This window comes from Lagopus muta, unplaced genomic scaffold (genome assembly GCF_023343835.1).
Source record: "Lagopus muta isolate bLagMut1 unplaced genomic scaffold, bLagMut1 primary scaffold_144, whole genome shotgun sequence".
In the NCBI taxonomy this organism is placed as follows: Eukaryota; Metazoa; Chordata; class Aves; order Galliformes; family Phasianidae; genus Lagopus; species Lagopus muta.
In genome coordinates, this window is record NW_026040196.1 from 22,501 (window position 1) to 42,809 (window position 20,309).

Sequence of the window (20,309 nt, forward strand, 5' to 3'; positions counted from 1 at the left end):
CCTAACCCTAACCCTAACCCTAACCCTAACCCTAACCCTAACCCTAACCCTAACCCTAACCCTAACCCTAACCCTAACCCTAACCCTAACCTAACCCTAACCCTAACCCTAACCCTAACCCTAACCCTAACCCTAACCCTAACCCTAACCCTAACCCTAACCCTAACCCTAACCCTAACCCTAACCCTAACCCTAACCCTAACCCTAACCCTAACCCTAACCCTAACCCTAACCCTAACCCTAACCCTAACCCTAACCCTAACCCTAACCCTAACCCTAACCCTAACCCTAACCCTAACCCTAACCCTAACCCTAACCCTAACCCTAACCCTAACCCTAACCCTAACCCTAACCCTAACCCTAACCCTAACCCTAACCCTAACCCTAACCCTAACCCTAACCCTAACCCTAACCCTAACCCTAACCCTAACCCTAACCCTAACCCTAACCCTAACCCTAACCCTAACCCTAACCCTAACCCTAACCCTAACCCTAACCCTAACCCTAACCCTAACCCTAACCCTAACCCTAACCCTAACCCTAACCCTAACCCTAACCCTAACCCTAACCCTAACCCTAACCCTAACCCTAACCCTAACCCTAACCCTAACCCTAACCCTAACCCTAACCCTAACCCTAACCCTAACCCTAACCCTAACCCTAACCCTAACCCTAACCCTAACCCTAACCCTAACCCTAACCCTAACCCTAACCCTAACCCTAACCCTAACCCTAACCCTAACCCTAACCCTAACCCTAACCCTAACCCTAACCCTAACCCTAACCCTAACCCTAACCCTAACCCTAACCCTAACCCTAACCCTAACCCTAACCCTAACCCTAACCCTAACCCTAACCCTAACCCTAACCCTAACCCTAACCCTAACCCTAACCCTAACCCTAACCCTAACCCTAACCCTAACCCTAACCCTAACCCTAACCCTAAACCCTAACCCTAACCCTAACCCTAACCCTAACCCTAACCCTAACCCTAACCCTAACCCTAACCCTAACCCTAACCCTAACCCTAACCCTAACCCTAACCCTAACCCTAACCCTAACCCTAACCCTAACCCTAACCCTAACCCTAACCCTAACCCCTAACCCTAACCCTAACCCTAACCCCTAACCCTAACCCTAACCCTAACCCTAACCCTAACCCTAACCCTAACCCTAACCCTAACCCTAACCCTAACCCTAACCCTAACCCTAACCCTAACCCTAACCCTAACCCTAACCCTAACCCCTAACCCCTAACCCCTAACCCCTAACCCCTAACCCCTAACCCCTAACCCCTAACCCCTAACCCTAACCCTAACCCTAACCCTAACCCTAACCCTAACCCTAACCCTAACCCTAACCCTAACCCTAACTAAAAGTCTAAAAGTCTAAAAGTCTAAAAGTCTAAAAGTCTAAAAGTCTAAAAGTCTAAAAGTCTAAAAGTCTAAAAGTCTAAAAGTCTAAAAGTCTAAAAGTCTAAAAGTCTAAAAGTCTAAAAGTCTAAAAGTCTAAAAGTCTAAAAGTCTAAAAGTCTAAAAGTCTAAAAGTCTAAAAGTCTAAAAGTCTAACCGTAATAGTCTAAGTCTAACCCTAAAAGTCTAAGTCTAACCCTAAAAGTCTAAGTCTAATTCTAACCCCATGTCTAATTTTACCACCCTCCACACCTACCTTTCTCACCTATGTTCCAGTGTCCTTCAAGTCCTTGCCGTGACAAAGCAAGACACACAACGTACGTGCATTGTTTAACTATTTGTTTATTACAGCACTGTTTTTACAAGGCAGGACTCATACAATCATATACATGTATGTATATACACGCTATACCAGCAACTATGCATTGAGAAGCAGAACATGTAATGAATAGGGGTCTGTGATTCCCCAACTTAGTTTATAGGCACAGCATCCACACATTCTGTACAAGGCACAACACAGTTTACAGGCGCAACATAACACATATTGCGTACATGGCACGACGCAATTTACAGGCGCAGCACACACATATGCAGTACAGCTGTAACACATGGTTCACATAGACGTCATACCAACCAGAGAAAGGGTACAAACCCACCATACCCCATTAGTGACACCACATTTGTGAGAACCCACCTCAAAAGCAGTGCAGATCTCAGCCCATCCAAAGACATTGCAATTCTCAGAACGGCCACAAAGGGGCGCGAGTCTCAGACTGGCCGGGAGGAACAAAATCACCTCCACCGGCCCTTGGTTACGGGGATGGGTTAGCCCTGCGCTAGAACAAACAAAGCAAAGCTAACCCAACCCCGTAAGCAAGGCAATGCTAAAGCCAATTTGGTTGAATTAAGTTGAATGCAAAGCCAAAGCCAATTTGGTTGATGCAAAATGACTGCAAGGCTAAAGCCAAATTTGGTTGAGATTAATTGAATGCAGAGGCTGGAATCAGCGCAACTCTTCAAATGGCCACAAGGGGGCGCGAGTCTCAGACTGGCCGGGAGGAACAAAATCGCCTCCACCGGTCCTTGGTTACGGGGATGGGTTAGCCCTGCGCTAGAACAAACAAAGCAAAGCTAACCCAACCCCGTAAGCAAGGCAATGCTAAAGCCAATTTGGTTTACATTAATTGGATGGAAAACTAAAGCCAATTTCGTTTACATTTAATTGGATGTAAAACTAAAGCCAATTTGGTTTACATTAAGTGAATGTAAAACTAAAGCCAATTTGATTGAAGTCAAGTGAATGTAAAACTAAAGCCAATTTGGTTGATGCAAAATGACTGCAAGGCTAAAGCCAAATTTGGTTGAGATTAATTGAATGCAGAGGCTGGAATCAGCGCAACTCTTCAAATGGCCACAAGGGGGCGCGAGTCTCAGACTGGCCGGGAGGAACAAAATCGCCTCCGCCGGCCCTTGGTTACGGGGTTGGGTTAGCCCTGCGCTAGAACAAACAAAGCAAAGCTAACCCAACCCCGTAAGCAAGGCAATGCTAAAGCCAATTTGGTTTACATTAATTGGATGGAAAACTAAAGCCAATTTGGTTTACATTTAATTGGATGTAAAACTAAAGCCAATTTGGTTTACAATAATTGAGTGTAAAGATAAAGCCAATTTGATTGAAGTCAAGTGAATGTAAAACTAAAGCCAATTTGGTTGAAATAAGTTGAATGCAAAGCCAAAGCCAATTTGATTGATGCAAAATGACTGCAAGGCTAAAGCCAATTTGGTTGAGATTAATTGAATGCAGATGCTGAAATCAGCACAGATCATCAAATGGCCACAAGGGGGCGCAAGTCTCAGACTGGCCGGTAAGGAACAAAATCGCCTCCGCCGGCCCTTGGTTACGGGGTTGGGTTAGCCCTGCGCTAGAACAAACAAAGCAAAGCTAACCCAACCCCGTAAGCAAGGCAAACTTAAAGCCAATTTGGTTTACATTAATTGAATGTAAAACTAAAGCCAATTTGGATTACATTTAATTGGATGTAAAACTAAAGCCAATTTGGTTTACATTAAGTGAATGTAAAGCTAAAGCCAATTTGATTGAAGTCAAGTGAATGTAAAACTAAAGCCAATTTGGTTGAAATAAGTTGAATGCAAAGCGAAAGCCAATTTGGTTGAGATCAATTGAATGCAGAGGCTGGAATCAGCGCAACTCTTCAAATGGCCACAAGGGGGCGCAAGTCTCAGACTGGCCGGGAGGAACAAAATCGCCTCCGCCGGCCCTTGGTTACGGGGTTGGGTTAGCCCTGCGCTAGAACAAACAAAGCAAAGCTAACCCAACCCCGTAAGCAAGGCAATGCTAAAGCCAATTTGGTTTACATTAATTGGATGGAAAACTAAAGCCAATTTGGTTTACATTAATCGAATGTAAAGCTAAAGCCAATTTGGTTTACATTAAGTGAATGTAAAACTAAAGCCAATTCGGTTTACATTAATTGAATGTAAAGCTAAAGCCAATTTGGTTGAAGTCAATTGAATGCAGACGCTGAAATCAGCGCAACTCTCAAAATGGCCACAAAGGGGCACGAGTCTGAAAGTGGGCAGGAAGGAACACAGATGGCATCAGAAGGAAGCGTTGATTGGCCTGGGAGCAGAAGGGCCCTCAGGAAGGGTGCGGGTGGGTTGGATCGCTGGGCTGAAGCTGATGGGATGAACTGTAATGAGACCGAGTGCTGCATCCCACACGTTGCCTGCGATGACCTTGGTGGGGGCTTGTGGCAGAGTGACAGGAAGATCATGGAAAGGGAACGGAGTGGGGATTCGGGTAACGGCTCAACTGAACTGAGCTGGCGGTGAGTGTGGGAGGCCAGGAAAGCCAATGGCAGCGCAGGGGGGAAGTCATCGACTGGAAGCATCGAAGGCATCTTCACCTGTAATACAGAGACACGCTTTAGAAGGAGGAACGCTGAGACCCAAACTGTGCTCACCGTCAGCCCACCCCCACAAAACGTGGAAGCCAAACACCACTCCAAGAAATGGCTTCAGAGTAAGGTTAGGAGTGTTTAACAGGAAAGGTGTTAGGGTTAGGTACATCAGGATTAGGGTTAGAGTGACCGTTAGGGAAGGCCAAGGCAAAGGCAGGAGCAAAAGGCAAGGAGAACAGCCGAGGGAACGCCAAAACAGAGGGCAAAGGCAAAGGGATGGGAAAGGCTTGGAGAATGCCAAAAGTCGCATCAGAGGTCAGGCCCAAGGAGAAGGCCACAGAGAACACCAGAACAGAGACCAAAGAGATCAACGCAGAAGGCCAAAATGGAGAGCGAGGTCCGTGAGAACGCTGCAGGGAAGGCCGATGCAGAAGGTGCAAGGGCAATGGCCAAAGAGAATGCAGCACAAAAGGCCAAAACCAAAGGCAAAGAGAATGCTGTAGGAGATGCCAAAACAAGAGGCCAAAGGGAAAGTGGCAATGAAGGCCGGGAGCAATGGCCAAAGAGAACGTGGAAGGGGACGCCAAAACCGAAGGCCAAAGAGAATGCCGCAGGGAACGCCAGAACAGGAGGCAAAGGGAACGTGGCAAAGAAGGCCAAGGACAAAGGCCAAGGGAATGTGGCACAGATGGCCAGAACCAAAGGCCAAAGAGAATACAGCGAAGGTGGCCAAGGGCAAATGGCCAAGAGAATGCCACAGGGAACGCCAAAACAGGAGGCAAAGGGAACGTGGCAAAGAAGGCCAAGGACAAAGGCCAAGGGAATGTGGCACAGATGGCCAGAACCAAAGGCCAAAGAGAACACAGCGAAGGTGGCCAAGGGCAAATGGCCAAGAGAATGCCACAGGGAACGCCAAAACAGGAGGGCAAGAGAACGCAGTAGGGAACAGCGAGGGCAAGGAGAACACAGCAGGGAAAGGCTGGAGGTGAGGAGAACACGGAAAGAAAAGGACAGGCAGCATTCAGGACACCATGAAGTGCAGAAATGAGCTCTGGGAACCCTACCTTGTGTCTCAGTAAGTAATGAGTAAACACTGGTGGGTGAGCATTGCCCTTACCTGCTGGGCAGACAATTACCAGCCAGCAAAGCAAGGTTCCGGGGCGTTCCAGGAAATGCAGATTTCAGTTTCTGCTGCTGCCGTGAAGAGCCGCGCATCTCCGTGCTGTCCTTAAAGCGCTCAGGAAAGGGAACAAAGCAGGGATTCAGGTAAAAGCTGGACTGAACCGAGCTGGCGGTGAGTGTGGGAGGACTGGAAAGATGATGGCATTGCAGGGGGGAAGCCATCAACTGGAAGCATCGAAGGCATCTTCACCTGTAATACAGAGACACGCTTTAGAAGGAGGAACGCTGAGACACAAACGATGCTCAGTCAGCCCACCCACAAAACATGGAAGCCAAACACGGCTCCAAGAAATGGCTTCAGAGTAAGGTTAGGAGTATTTAACAGAGAAGCTGTGGGGTTTTTGTTAGTATTACACAGAAGGTTACAGATGGGTTCAGTGCCCAATTGAAAGCACTATGGAAGGTGCAGGGTTAATTTGCACAGGTATCTATACAGTCATGGCTGCAATTCACACTTCATTTGGGGTTCAGAGCTTAGGGTTGGGGAGAAAGTATTGAGGTTAGGGTTATTAGGATCGTGCTCAGAGTGAGCGATAGGGAAGGCCAAGGCAAAGGTAAGAGCAAAAGGCAAGGAGAACAGCTGAGGGAATGCCAAAACGGAGGGCAAAGGCATGGACGACACCCAAGGGAAGGCAACACCAAAGGCAAAGGGAAGGCAAAGGCAGGGAGAGCACTGAAGAGAAAGCCTCGTCACAGGCCAGGCCTGAGGAGAAGGCTGCAGAGAACGCCAAAACAGAGACAAAAGAAAACAAATCAGGGAAGGCCAAAATGGAGGGCAAGGTCCATGAGAACGCTGCATGGAAGGCCAACGAAGAAGGCCAAGGGCAATGGCCAAAGAGAACATGGAAGGGAACGCCAAAACCAAAGGCCAAAGAGAACGCCGTAAGGGATGCCAAAACAAGAGGCCAAAGGGAATGTGGCAATGAAGGCTGAGGGCAATGGCCAAAGAGAACGCAGCCAGGAGCACCAAAACTGAAGGCCAAAGAGAATGTTGTAGGGAATGCCAGAACAGAAGGCAAAGGGAACGTGGCAAAGAAGGCCAAGGACAAAGGCCAAGGGAATGTGGCACAGATGGCCAGAACCGAAGGCCAAAGAGAACGCAGCAAAGGTGGCCAAGGGCAAATGGCCAAGAGAATGCCACAGGGAATGCCAAAACAGGAGGGCAAGAGAACGCAGTAGGGAACAGCGAGGGCAAGGAGAACACAGCAGGGAAAGGCTGGAGGTGAGGAGAACACGGAAAGAAAAGGACAGGCAGCATTCAGGACACCATGAAGTGCAGAAATGAGCTCTGGGAACCCTACCTTGTGTCTCAGTAAGTAATGAGTAAACACTGGTGGGTGAGCACTGCCCTTACCTGCTGGGCAGACAATTACCAGCCAGCAAAGCAAGGTTCCGGGGCGTTCCAGGAAATGCAGATTTCAGTTTCTGCTGCTGCCGTGAAGAGCCGCGCATCTCCGTGCTGTCCTTAAAGTGCTCAGGAGCAACGCAGCACTGCTGCCACCTGTGGGACACAACGCAGTAATGAAGGCGCTGCCCCGCATGTGTGGGGCTGCACCCTGAGCACGTTGCTGTAATGATGACACAAGGGTTGTAATTAATTATAATTATAATTAACATTAGGGATATAATTAATGTTATTCATAGGGTTGAAGTTACAGTTGGTCTAACATCAGTATTCTGCACTACAATCACAATTAAGGTTATTTGACAAAAAACATGAGGCATTATTTTTAAGGCAGCATTCAGGTTAAGAGACATTTTCAACACTGCGTTAAGGGTTTGGTTTACAGATACGCTGCAGGTTAACACAATTATCGTTAGAACTCCCATTCAGCTATGGGTTCAGGTCAAGGTTAACTTTAATGTTGCCTCCCAGCTAATCCCAGAGTGCCGAAGGCAAGCAGAACTCCCAGGGCAGGCAAAGGGAAGGAGAACTCTCATGGAATACCAAGGTAAATGCGAAGAAAACAGCCAAGCTAAGGCAAGGGCAAAAGCAAAGAGAGCACCAATGGAAAGCCAAGGTGAGGGCAAGGAGAACGCAACAGGAAAGGTCAGAATACAGCCAAAGAGAACACAGCAGGAAAGGCCAAGGGCAAAGGCCAAGAGAATGCAGCACAAAATGCCAAAACAAAAGGACAAGGGAACACAACGTGGAATGCCCAGGCAAGGGCTAAGAAAACATGGCAGGAAAAGCCAAAATAGGAGGCCAAAAAGAACGCGGCAAAGAAGGCCAATGCAGAATGTGGCTGGAACAGCAAGTTAGGAGGTCAAAGAGAACGCTGCAGGGAATGCCCAGGCAAGGGCCAAGACAATGTGGCAGGAAATGCCAAAACAGGAGGCCAAAGAGAATGCTGCCGGGAACGCCAAAACTGAATGCTGAAGAGGATGTGGCAACAGAAAGCCAAGGGCAATGGCCAAGAGATGTGGCATAGAACACAAAAACAGGAGGGCAAGGGCCAAGAGAACGTGGAAGGAAATGCCCAGGATGATGGCCAAGAGAACACGGCAAGAAACGCCAAAACAGGAGGGCAGGAGAACGCAGCAGGGAACACCAAAACTGAATGCCGAAGTGAATGTGGCAAAGAAAGCCAAGGGCAATGGCCAAGAGAACCCAGCACGGAACACAAAAACAGGAGGGCAAGAGAATGCCCAGCCAATGGCAACGGCTAAGAGAACGTGGAAGGAAATACCAAAACAGGAGGGCAGGAGAACGCAGCAGGGAACACCAAAACTGAATGCCGAAGTGAATGTGGCAAAGAAAGCCAAGGGCAATGGCCAAGAGAACCCAGCACGGAACACAAAAACAGGAGGGCAAGAGAATGCCCAGCCAATGGCAACGGCTAAGAGAACGTGGAAGGAAATACCAAAACAGGAGGGCAGGAGAACGCAGCTAGGAACACCAAAACTGAATGCCGAAGTGAATGTGGTAAAGAAAGCCAAGGGCAATAGCCAAGAGAACCCAGCATGGAACACAAAAACAGGAGGGCAAGAGAATGCAGTAGGGAACAGCAAGGGCAAAGGGAAGGAAAACACTGCAGTGAAAGGCCAGAGACAAAGAGAACACAGAAAGAAAAGGACAGGCAGCATCCAGGGCACCATAAAGTGCAATGAAGAACTCTGGGAGCACCGTGTTGTGCCGTGCTATGGAGTGGGTAAACACTGATGGGTGAGCATTGCCCTTACCTGCTGGGCAGACAATTACCAGCCAGCAAAGCGAGGCTCTGGGGCATTCCAGGAAATGCAGATTCCGGTTCCTTGCTGTTCCCATGAAGAGCCACGCATCTCCATGCAGTCGTTACAGCACTTGGGAGCGCTGCAACTCCGCAGCCACCTGTGGGACACAAAACAGTAATGAAGGCACTGCCCTGCAGATGTGCCTCTTTCACAAACCTGCACTCCTTTCCCTGATCAATGTGGCTGCACTCTGTGCGTGATGCTGCTTTCCAGCAGCACTGCAGCTGGGAACAACAGACAAGGAGAAGGCTCACGTACCCAACAATATCCATCTTCCATCTTCTCTGATAACTGCTCATTATACACTGCTCTCACCTTCGGTTTGGTAGGTGGGGATTGAGGAAGCAATGCCGGTCCCACAGACCCCTCCCTATCCCACACTGTGATGGCAGATCAGGATCTGGACCACCTGAGAACCTGACATCCAGGAGTCTTTGGGTCCTGATGAGACGAGTCCCAGAGCCCTGAGGGAATTCACCGCTGCAGTCACCAAGCCACTCTCAGTGGTATTTGAGAAGTCGAGGCAGTCAGGTGAAGTCCCTGGTGAGCAGAAAAAAGGCAACAGCACAGCTGTTACTGCAGATATAAAGTGTGACCCTGGGAACCACCAACGTGTCAGTCTCACCTCTGTGCTGCAAAAAAATCGAGGAGCAGATCCTCCTGGAAGTGACTCTGAAGCACACGTTCCAGTGCGTCACCACCCTCTGTGTGAAAAGCTTCCTCCTAATAACCAACCTAAACCTCCCCTGTTTCAGTTTAAAATCATTTCCCCTTGTCCTATCACGATCCACCCTCGTAAACAGCCGTTCCCCTTCCTGCTGTTCCCCCTTCAAGTACTGTGAGGCTGCAATGAGTTCGCCCCCAAGCCTTCTCTTCTCCAGGCTGAACAACCCCACTTCCCTCAACCTTTCCTTGTAGGAGAGCTGCTCCAACCGTCTGCTCATCTCAGTGCCTCCTCTGGACCCGCTCCATGAGCTCCACGTCCTTCCTGTGCTGGGGGCCCCAGGCCTGGATGCAGCACTGCAGATGAAGCCTCACAAGAGCCGAGCAGATGGGGATGATCACCTCCCTCTCCCTGCTGGCCGCTCCTCTTTTAACGCAGCCCAGAACACAGCTGGCCTTCCAGGCTGCAAGCACGCTCTGCTGGCTGATGTCCACTCATGGATCCCAGCTCATCCACCGGGAGCCGCAAGTAATTTTCTGTGGGGCTGCTCTCAAGGTGTTCTTTGCTGAGTTTGTACAAACACCTGGGATTGCCCCTTCATCAGTGACATTGACAGTGGGGCTGAGTGCACCCTAATGACACCGAGCTTTGGGGTGCAGTGACACACTAGAGGGACAACGCCATCCAGAGGGACCTCAACAGGCTGAGTAGTGGCACTCAGCGATGTACCTTCCTGGCCCAGAAAGCCAACCGTACGCTGGGCTCCATCCAAAGATGTGTGGTCAGCAGGCGAAGGGAGCTGGTCCTGCCCTTCTGCTCTGCGCTGTGAGGCCTCACCTGGAGGTGCTGCATCTGGATGTGGATGTCCGCAGCGCAGGACAGACGTGGAGCTGTTGGAGAACATCCAGAGAACAGCCACAAATATGAACTGAGGGATGGAACGCCTTTCCTATAAAGAGAGAGAGCTGGAGCTGTTCAGCCTGCAGAAGTGAAAGCTCCAAGGTGATCTGGTAACAGCCTTTCAACACCTGAAGGGAAGAATAAGGAAAGATTTAGCCTAGATATAAAGAAAATCTGGTACAGTGAGGGTGGTGACACAGCAGAACAGGTTACCCAGACATGTGATGGATGCCCCGTCCCTTCCAAGGTGAGGCTGGGTCAGCCTCTGGGCAGCCAGATCTGGCTGTGGATGTTCCTGTTCATTGTGTGGCAGTTGGACGAGATCACCACCAATGGTATCAAGTACTCTGGCTAGGATAATCCACATCCATCAGAGCCTCTCTGGGCCAGTCCCAGTATTCAGCAGAGCAGGGGCTTCACTTCATCACACTGGGGTGATACTGAGTACAGCAGTCCAGAAGAGGACAATCCTTGGCTTTCTATAAAGACGAAGATTTATTACACCTAAGGGTGCACAGAACGCCCTTAAACAACTCTGCATGGTTGGAAGCAGTGCATAACAGCCCTGAAATAAAGGAAGAATAAGTTACCCCATTCCAAAGATGAACACTCAGCCCACACTGCCAAGGAAGCAGTCTCCAGGTAGAGATGCTGCCCTTACGGCTTCCACCCCTTAAAAGTGGTCAGGATAAAAGAAAAAAAAAAAAAAAAAAAGGGAGAATGCAGCCCTGAAATAAAGAAAAAACAAAGAAACCACTTACACCCGTCTCAAAGGCCAAAACTCACCCCTGCTCCACAGGAGACAGTCTCCAGAGATCAATGCTGCCCTTACATCTGCCAGCACTTCAATGTGGTCAGGATGCCCCAAAAACAGGAAAGGTCACAGTCCTAAAACAAGAAGGAATGAATCACCCTTTCTCAAGGACCAGAGCTCATCCCACACTCCCAAGGAGATGGTCTCTAAAGACAGATACCACCTTAAAGGCTGCCAGCCCTTAAGTGGGGTCAGGATCCCCCCAACAACAAGATATTGCAACCCTGGAATAAAGAATCACTCACCCAGTTTCAAGGGTTCACCCCACGCTCTAAAGGAAGCAATCTCCAGGTGCAGTTGCTGCTCCTTCTGCTGACAGACCTTAAATGTGGTCAGGAGCCCCCAGAAAGTGAAATTACAATCCAGCAGTAAAGAAGAAATCAATGACCCCATTCCAAAAACAAACAGCCCACATCCCAAAGGAAGGAGCCTCCATGCAGAGATGCTGCCCTCACAGCTTCCAGCCCTTAAAAGTGGTCAGGATCCCCCAAAAGGGAAAGACCAGAGCCCCGTAATAAAGCAGCAGTCACTCACCCCATTCCAAAGGGCAGAACTCGCTCCCAATGCTCCCAAGGAGGCAGCTCCCAAGCAGAATGCTGCTCTGTCTGTTCCCAGCCCTTAAATATGGGCAGGGAGGGGGTGGAGCCAAGCTCAGCCCTATCCGGTCCCACAGGTAAATTGCTTCCACCTGTGCTGGCAGGGCTGGCCACACCCCTCACCAGGTGCTCAATTACTGCTTCAGACCGTAAACAACAACAAAAAAAGACTAATTACAAGCAGGTGATTGGATCTGCCTGTCCGGCAAGGGAGTTTGATCAAAGGATGAGAAACAATTGCATGCATATTTTGATTGAAGTCTGTCCTCAAAAGCATTCAGTAAAATTTCTAATAGATAGGGGAGCACAAATTTCAGTATGATACAGCACACAAATTTCAGTACTGATACAGCAAGATGCTGAAAAGCTGTGTGTGCAGCCTGGATGGCAGAGTTGAGATTACCGGTGTGATCGGAGCGAGCTCTGTTTGCCAAACTAGTGGGGACAGCTTGTGGCTCTCCAGTGAGAAACGTGTCGCCTACTTTCTTTGCAATTAAAGCCCATTGTGAAAACAATTCAGGATTTGACATAGTCAGTGGGTGAACCTGGCACCTGCCTGTATGGCAGTGTGTGGCCTTTTGGGTCAAGTTTCAATCCCAGACTCCAAAGAAATAGGCAGGCTGCAGCGTGTGCACTTTACGCAGCCCCTGTGCTCCCTGAAGCAGGGGTCGCTAACATACCACTGTACCCCATTTCTGCTGCAGCATGATGTGGGATTTCTGAACTCATAGCAGGTTTGGAAAAAAAATCGTTTCCAGAACAGACTCCCCACATAACTCGTTGTCATCTGGTTTGGAAACCAGATGGAAGGTGGTGATTAATAATCGATTATCAGTGTCTGAAAGCTTATACAACCCCGCTAGGAGCTGCTGTCCCAAACCTTGCTTACTTGGCAAGCAAGTTGGGGTGATGCCATGGAGTGATGCTGGGATGACACTGGGGTGAAGTTGTGGACTGAGCCTGGAGAGTGACGATGGGGGGTGATGCTGGGGTATTGCGGGTGGGGGGGGGGGGGGAATCAGAGAGAGAGATATACTCGATGGAGACACTGGGGTGACTTAGTGTGATGTTGGGGGGTGACATTGCTGGCACGACTCTGGGAGTGACATTGGGGTGACACTGGAGAGTGATTCTGAAGTGTCATTGTAGTGGCATGGGTTATGTTGGGGCTTTTTGGGGAGGAAGGGTGGGTGACATCAGGGAGTGAACACTGGGTGGTGACGTTGTTGGGGTGTTATATTGGGGACCTAACGGCCCCTGACTGAAGAATGATCCTGGAATTGAAAAAGGGATTTTGGCAGTTTTAAGGGAGTTGATATTTGTGGCTGTGGCTGCAAATGTTTTGTAGAGAGAGCTGTCCCTGGTATTTGGTCTTGTTCTTGCGAAGACTTGTTTTGCAAGCCGATGTTCCAGCTGGGCTCTTGTATGGGAACTGCTGAGTCATGGCCTGAACCTCTGATTGATCACCTGAGGCGAGCCATGAGGCAGCCAGAGGAGCACAGGTGAAGGCAATTCAATTCACCTGTGCTGCCAGAAGGGGTGGAGCCAGGCTGCCCCCTCCTAGAGCTATTTAAGAGCTGGCTGCCAGGGGGGAAGGGTTTCTGCTGGAGATCTGCTCTGCTAGAGTTTTGTGAGTGAGCCCAGGATAGGGGTAAGCCTTCTATTTATTCTCTTTTGTTGTTGTAGTCTGCTTTGCCTAACTGTCTTGTTTATTTTGTGATTATAGCATCCTAAAATTCTTAGATTGTAAAGTTCTGTATCATGTACTGGCTGAACGGGTACAGCATGCAAGTGGATCAAACCCTACAGACCCTGGGGAGAATGAAAGTGGGAGAAAGAGTGGAAGTGTGCTTTGAAGCAGGGGATGCCCTGCTAGTGATGCTGATCAAATCCGCTGCTGGCATGTTCCTTCTCTCTCCTTTTCTGTGGCTTGCCATCTCTCAAGGGTCAGATAGTAATAGCATACTTGCTTAGGGAGATTCTGCTTCCCACTTAATGGAATCATCTAAAATTTTAGAGTGACACCTAGAGGGAGTGACACGGTGGTTATGTTGGAGTGATGTTGGGGTATCAATAGGATAGATGTTAGGGAGTAGCATGATAGGGTGACATCATTGGGAGTGATGTTGGAGTACCACAGGGATTTAATGTGAATGACTGGTTCTGGGGTGAGAGCATTGGGGTGACACTGGGGAATGACAATGTTGGAGTAATGCTGAGAGTGGATATTGTGGTGACGGTGAGGGGTGACATTAGGAAGTGACTCCAGGGTGACATTGTTGGGTTGGCACTGGTGGGTGATGTTGGGATGAAAGGGGGGTGATGTGAAGGAGTAATGCTGGGGGATTGATGCTGGAGCATCCCTGGGGGGTGACATCAGGGAGTGTTGGCGCTGATATTTGGAATGAAATAATGAGGTTTTGGGAACTCAATTTGGGGTGAATTAGCAAGGACGTGAACCTGGAGTTTGGTGTGAAATACTGATGGTTTGTGTCTGGAATATGACGTGAAATGGGCTTTGGAGCTTATTTGGATGGCAGTTTTCAGCGTAAAAAATGCTCTTTACAGTTTCCTTGCAGGAAGAGAATAAAGAAAAGTCTGCTTTCACACAGGAGGGGATATGATATACCTTTAGCTGATTCCCACAGGGGTGTACATATTCTCCCACTATTGCTCAAGCCACCTCAGTGAACTTTGACAGAGTTTCACTGCCTTAGGATGTGTATCCATGTGTAGATGATATTTAATTGCAAGCTCATACTCTGGAAAGGTGGGGGAAGTGGCAGCAGCACTAGATGACTGAGAATTTGAGATTCCACCTGCAAACTGTCAGGGGCTAAGTAAAGGAGTGAAACTTTAAGGCAGCAAAGGCCAGCAAAATTGTGCAAACTTGACTAAACCAAAGCGGAGATATGGGAAACCAGTGTGAACAGAAGCAAAGCTGTGCAAAATCTTACAAAACCACGTGAACTTCATGGAATCTCAGTGAAGACCAGTGATCCTGCAAAGTCTTCAGCGAACCAGGGCGGACTTCTGCAAAGCCCAGTGAAGATCCACAAGCCTGTACAAAAATACCGTGAATCCGCATGGACAGTACAAGGAACCCAAGTGAAAACCCACAACATCGTGCGTCCTTTGCTTTATTCAGGTTTGTTATCTGGCAATGCAGCCCAGCTGGATAAGGCTCTTGTAGACTGGTAGTATTTTCTTCAGGAACACTGAAATCTGAATCAGTGGGACATCGTCCATGATCTATTATCCAACTCTTACCTTCTCCTCCCCTGGTTTCTCATTGCCTGAGCACTTCAGGTTCACAGAAGATGAAAATGAAAAGAAAAAAGGAAAAGGAAAACGGAAATGAAAAAAGGGGAATAAAAATGAAAAAAGAGAAAAGGAAAGGAGAAAAGAACGATGTAGAAAAAGAAAGAAAGAGAAATAACTAGAATTATTAAAAGGAACATTATTAGAAAAAGAAAAAAGAATTTGAAATACAATGAGGATAGGAAAAAGGCGAGGAAAAAGACAAAATAATTGGAATTAGGAAAATAAATAGAAAACGATTTGGAAATAGAACTAGAAGAATTGGAAAAGGCAGAGGAAAAAGAACTGGAATTAGAAAAAGAATTACAAAAATAAAAAGGAAAAAGAAAACCAATTAGGGAAAAAAATATTAGAAAAGGAAAAAAATCAAGAATTAGAAAAAGCAAAAGAATTAGAAAAAGAATTAGGAAATAAGACAAAAAGAATTAGAAAAAGAGTAAGAAACAGAAAAACAAGAAAAGGGGAGAAGAAAAAGGTGAAGAAAATATTATAAAAATAATTTGAAATAGAAAAGAAAGAAAATAATTAAATTAGAAAATGAAAGAGAAAAACAATTAGAAAACGAAAAAACGAGGACAAATTAGGATTAGAATGAGAATTGGAAAAAGATAAGGAACTGGAAAAAAATGGGAAATGAGAAAGAATTAGAAAAAAAATATTAGAAAAGGAATTGGAAAAGGAGCTAAAAGTAGAAAGACAAAAAAAGAGGGAAAAAATAAAGGAAAATGGAAAAGTGAGAAAAAAGTCTAGAAAAAGAACTAGAAATAGAACAATGAAAAATAAAAAAGAGAATAATTAGAAAAAATAGAAGAAGAATTAGAAAAAGAATTAGAGAGAGAAAAACAAAAATATGGAAAAGAAGATGAAAAGGAATTGGAAAAAGAAAAGGAATTGTATAAAAAGGAATTGAGAAAAGAAAAAATGGAAAAAAATAGATGAAAAATTGGAGAGAGAACTGGAAATGGAAACAGACCTGGAAAAAGAATTGGAAAATGAAAAAGAAGAGAAAGGAAACAAAAGCACTAGAGCAAGAGAAAGAATATGAAAAGAAAAGGAATTAGAAAAAGAAAACCAATGGATAAAGAAAAAGGAGAAGAATTAGAAGGATAATTGGAAAAGGAAAAAAACTGCAAAAAGAAAAACCTGGAAACAGAAAAAGAGCTGGAAAAAGATTGAGAAAAATAAAATGAATTAGAAAAAGGAAAAATATAAAGAAAAAATAGAAAGATAACAAGATTTACAATGAAAAGTAGAAAAATATTTAGAATCTGAAAAAAAAAACAATCAAAAAGAACAGAAAAAAATAGAAAATGAATTAGAAAATTAATTTAAAAAATTAGAAAAAATTGGAAAATGTAAAAGAAAAAACTGAAACAGAAAAATGAAAAAGACATGGAACAGGGAAAAGATGTGGAACAGGGAAAAGAAAAAGTACCACAATTAGAAAAAGAGTTGGAGTTAGAAAAAATTGAAATAGAAAAAAGAAAGACTTAGACTGGGAAAAGGACCACAAAAAAGGCTTGGAAAAAGAAATAGAATTAGAAAAAGAAAAAACAAAGAGCAGGAAATGAATTAGAAAAAGAATTAGAGAAATCATTAGAAAAGGAAAAAGAAAATTAGAACACAAAAAGTATTAGAAAGACCAAAAAGTATTTTTTTTAAAAAAAGAAGAAGAATTAAAATTAGATTGAGAAATGGAAAAAGGAAATAAAAAGGAATTGGAAAAAGAAAAAGAATGAGAAAAAGAAAAAAATAGAAAAAGAATTAGACAAATAGTTTGAATTAGACAAAGAATTAGGAAAAAAAAATAGGAAATGATCCAGAAAGAGAACACAAGAACTACAATTTGAAAAAGAATTGGGATTCAAAAAAGAAAAAAAAAATGAAATAGGAAAAGGAAAAAGACTTGCAATGGAAAGAAAAACTTGCAACAGGAAAAAGAAATAGGAAAAGAATTAGGAAAAAAAATTAGAAAAACAAAGCAGATTAGTGTCTTGCTCCAATTTATAGGAGGGAGAGGAGGTTCTTTTATTATCTATATACCCGGCGTGAGATTAAGAAACAACAGTTGAAATGTTGGTCCGACCAATTTATTACAAATCGTAATTAGGGAAATGGGGAAGGGGAGGACGGAGGCTATTACGAATCAGGGTAATGGGGAAGGGGAGGAGGGCGATAGGAAAGATAGAAAAGATAGAGAAGACAAAGCAAGGAGTCTTTATAGGAAGCAAGAGGGAGACAGTCACCACCATGGATCTAGCGTGCTTTGTAGTTCAGTCTTTGATCTTCAGTAGTGGTGGGTCGTCAGGCATTGTTCTGTTGACAACGAGGAGAATGATGAGAACGACGGCCATGACCATGGCGATGACAGCCCCTTTTCAATAGTTTCAAAGTGGTCGAGTCAGCTGTCTTTGGAGTGACAGCTCAAATCCAATGTGGTTGAGTCAGCTCTCCTTGGAGCGGCAGCTTCTGGCTCTGGGATCTCAGCAGAAACTCCTTTGTTCCCATCTTCTGGGCCTTGCCAGCAGACAAGAGGGAACAGGGATGCCCATCTGCATCTTGTTTTTCACAGAACACGATGGTATAATTCCCCAATTTTCCCATACCAAGCTGGAGCTCTTTAGTCACAGGCCAGATCTTCTGCCAGTGAACACTCCTGAGCACTCTATTCCGGAGGCAAGCAGCTCTGGAGGAAGGGGCTTTCAAATGTTCCCAAAGTGATACCGATTGTCACACGGTTAGCACCCATCACTTGCCTCCTTAACAAATCATTGAGTCTTATCACAAGAAAAACCTCAGGAAGCAAGCTTTGAGCCAAAAAACAAAGGATTATCACAATTAGAAACAGGAAAGAAGAAACAGATTTAGAAAGAGAGAAAGATTTAGAAAAGGGAATGGAAAAATAATTAATAAAGGAAAAAGAATTGGAATGGGAATTGTAATATGTTGAAGAAAATAAAATACGGAAAGGAATATGACTAAGAAAAGGAACATGAAGAAAAAGAAAAACAATTGGAAACAAACAGAATTGGAAACAGAATTATCAAAAGAAAAAGAATTAGAAAGAAATAGAAAAAATTCAAAACAAAAAAGAATTTGAAAAAGTCTTAAGAAAACAAATTAGAAAGAGAAAGAAAAGGAAATAAAAGAACAAGGAGAGTAAAGAAAAAGGTAAAAATAAAAAAATGAAGCAGAAAACTATTCGGAAAAGGAATTGGAAAAGGAATTGGAAAAAAGAAAAGCAGTAGAATTAGAAAGTGGATTAGGAAATGAAAATTATAAAAAGGGGGGAAAAAATCAAAGGGAACTGGAAAAGGAACTGGAAAAGGAGAAAGACAAGAAGTTAACTCTGGATACCCCAAGTCTTACATGGCACGCACTAGAAGCCTGTTTTGCAACCTACCTCTTCTTTTTGCATCTCACTTGGTCAAAGCAGAGCAGTCACCATTTGGGCTCACTGTAGCTCCAACTAGGCGTAGATTGGCAACATGAAACACAAGAAAAATGAGAAATATTGCATAATGTCAAGAAATGATATTGAACCTAAAAAGAACAAACCCATGTTTGGTGGGAGCGACAGAAGGCAGAGACATCACATCAGTACTTGCGAGCCCTAAAGATGGGGGAAAAGAAAGAATACCTGGTGAAAGCCATGTGAGTGCAAGAGACAACTGATGCTGAGCCCAAAGAACTTCTACAAGTGTGGGAGCAACTTCAGAGATCAACACAGCTTGCCAGACAGAGTAAGGAGTGGATATTGGCATCCATCTATGGCTGTAGTTTTCTACTATAAACACAATGAGCCTCAGTAGAGTCCTTGCACCACTCGGGAGAGCCGCAGTTTTTCCACCACCGCTCACTGGACACAAGATAAGTAGACGTCACCATCAGGTAATGATGAAGGAATCAGTTCCCCTTTCCAAGGATCAGGGCACAACCAGCGCTACAACCCGGGGAGGCTTGAAAGGCCAATGCCATCTGATAGTGGAGTCTCCAACCCTAGAAGGAAAGAAGAAACCTTCACGTCTGGTACTGAACAACATGGGGCAGGGAGAAACAGAGGTAGTTCTCGATACTCCATGTTGTACACAGCACTCACTAGAAGCCTGTTTTGGAGCCTACCTCTTCATTTCACATCACACTTGGTCAACACTTAGTTGTATGCATTCGGGTCACCCAAGCTCCAACTAAATGTTGATTGGCAACATGAAAAACAAGACAAGACAAACGCTGCGTAATGGTAAGAAATGATACTGAATGAAAAGCAAACAAAACCCTATTACAAAGCAAAGAACATGCCCTATTACCTTGATGCTCACCTTTTCCCCTGATTCCTCATTGCCTGAGTATTTCAGGTTCACAGACCTTCCCGATGCTTAACTGTACATGGGCATACTGGCTAAATAGAAACTGTTGCTAGCTAAATGTTTATCTATTGCTAATGGCTTACATTCTCCTCCTTAAATTTTCTATCATCACTGAGGTCCTGTCTGACCAGCATCAAAAATCAGTAGTCTTGCAACATAATGAGCCTACTGATATCATTGTCAAGGGTTTTGGATTTCTAAAGGCATTATCGTAATGTTTAGGAGCGCAATGTCTGTTGTCTGGAACTCAAGGCTCAGAGGTATTCCAGATGGCTGGACAGATAACAGCAGCAGTCCTTGTACCCATACATTCATTACTCCATCTACCCACTGAGCAAGCACCAATGTGGAAAATTCATCAAACAGGCAAGTGAAGGAGACCCTCAGAGACTCCTGATGAAATAAAAACACTCCCAAAAAGAGCTGTTAGTACTTAGTAGTACTAAGTAGTAATTAGTAGTAGTAAACAAACAACACAAGACTGGAGCAGAGACAATGACGTGAAATACTCACGTTTTAGTTCTAATGCAGAAACAACATTCCATTCCTACATAAGTACACAAACACTGTGTAACCTCACAAAATGACTACGTTTGAGGAGCACGTTGCTCCATGACAGCTCGTGCAGTGGGAGAATGAAGAATGCCTGAATCCAGGTCTGTGATCTGTTTTGGTAGCACGTGGGGTCACTTCTGGAGACTGCAGGACTATGGCATGACACGCAGCCCACTGGCAGGAAGAGGAGAGCATCAAGATCTGCTAGCAAGAAAGAAGAAGAAATCCCTGAGTCTTTTTTCTCCACAAGCATTTGTGATTCTTTCTCCTCTGCAGGGAAAAAAATAAACAAAAAAACTCCATTGTGATTCAGTCCCAGCACAATGATTAGGTGTATGGTATG

At 45.4% G+C, this 20,309-nt stretch overlaps 2 long non-coding RNA genes across 4 annotated transcripts; both read right to left on the reverse strand.

The window, feature by feature from the left end:
- Positions 1 to 10,530: 10,530 nt before the first annotated feature.
- LOC125687668 (uncharacterized) lies at positions 10,531 to 11,707 on the reverse strand. Its single transcript, XR_007374314.1, has 4 exons — positions 11,662 to 11,707; positions 11,373 to 11,448; positions 11,100 to 11,201; positions 10,531 to 10,878 (listed from the first exon to the last, which is right to left on the reverse strand). It is a non-coding gene; the product is annotated as an uncharacterized LOC125687668 (long non-coding RNA).
- A 5,637-nt stretch (positions 11,708 to 17,344) lies between these two features.
- LOC125687667 (uncharacterized) lies at positions 17,345 to 20,067 on the reverse strand. Of its 3 annotated transcripts, none has more exons than XR_007374312.1 (3): positions 18,685 to 19,897; positions 18,448 to 18,513; positions 17,345 to 17,561 (listed from the first exon to the last, which is right to left on the reverse strand). It is a non-coding gene; the product is annotated as an uncharacterized LOC125687667 (long non-coding RNA). The 3 variants fall into 3 exon arrangements; XR_007374313.1 differs by lacking the exon at positions 17,345 to 17,561 and adding an exon at positions 19,925 to 20,067 and having other exon boundaries at positions 18,343 to 18,513; positions 18,685 to 19,043; XR_007374311.1 differs by lacking the exon at positions 17,345 to 17,561 and having other exon boundaries at positions 18,343 to 18,513; positions 18,685 to 19,043; positions 19,167 to 19,897.
- Positions 20,068 to 20,309: the final 242 nt, after the last annotated feature.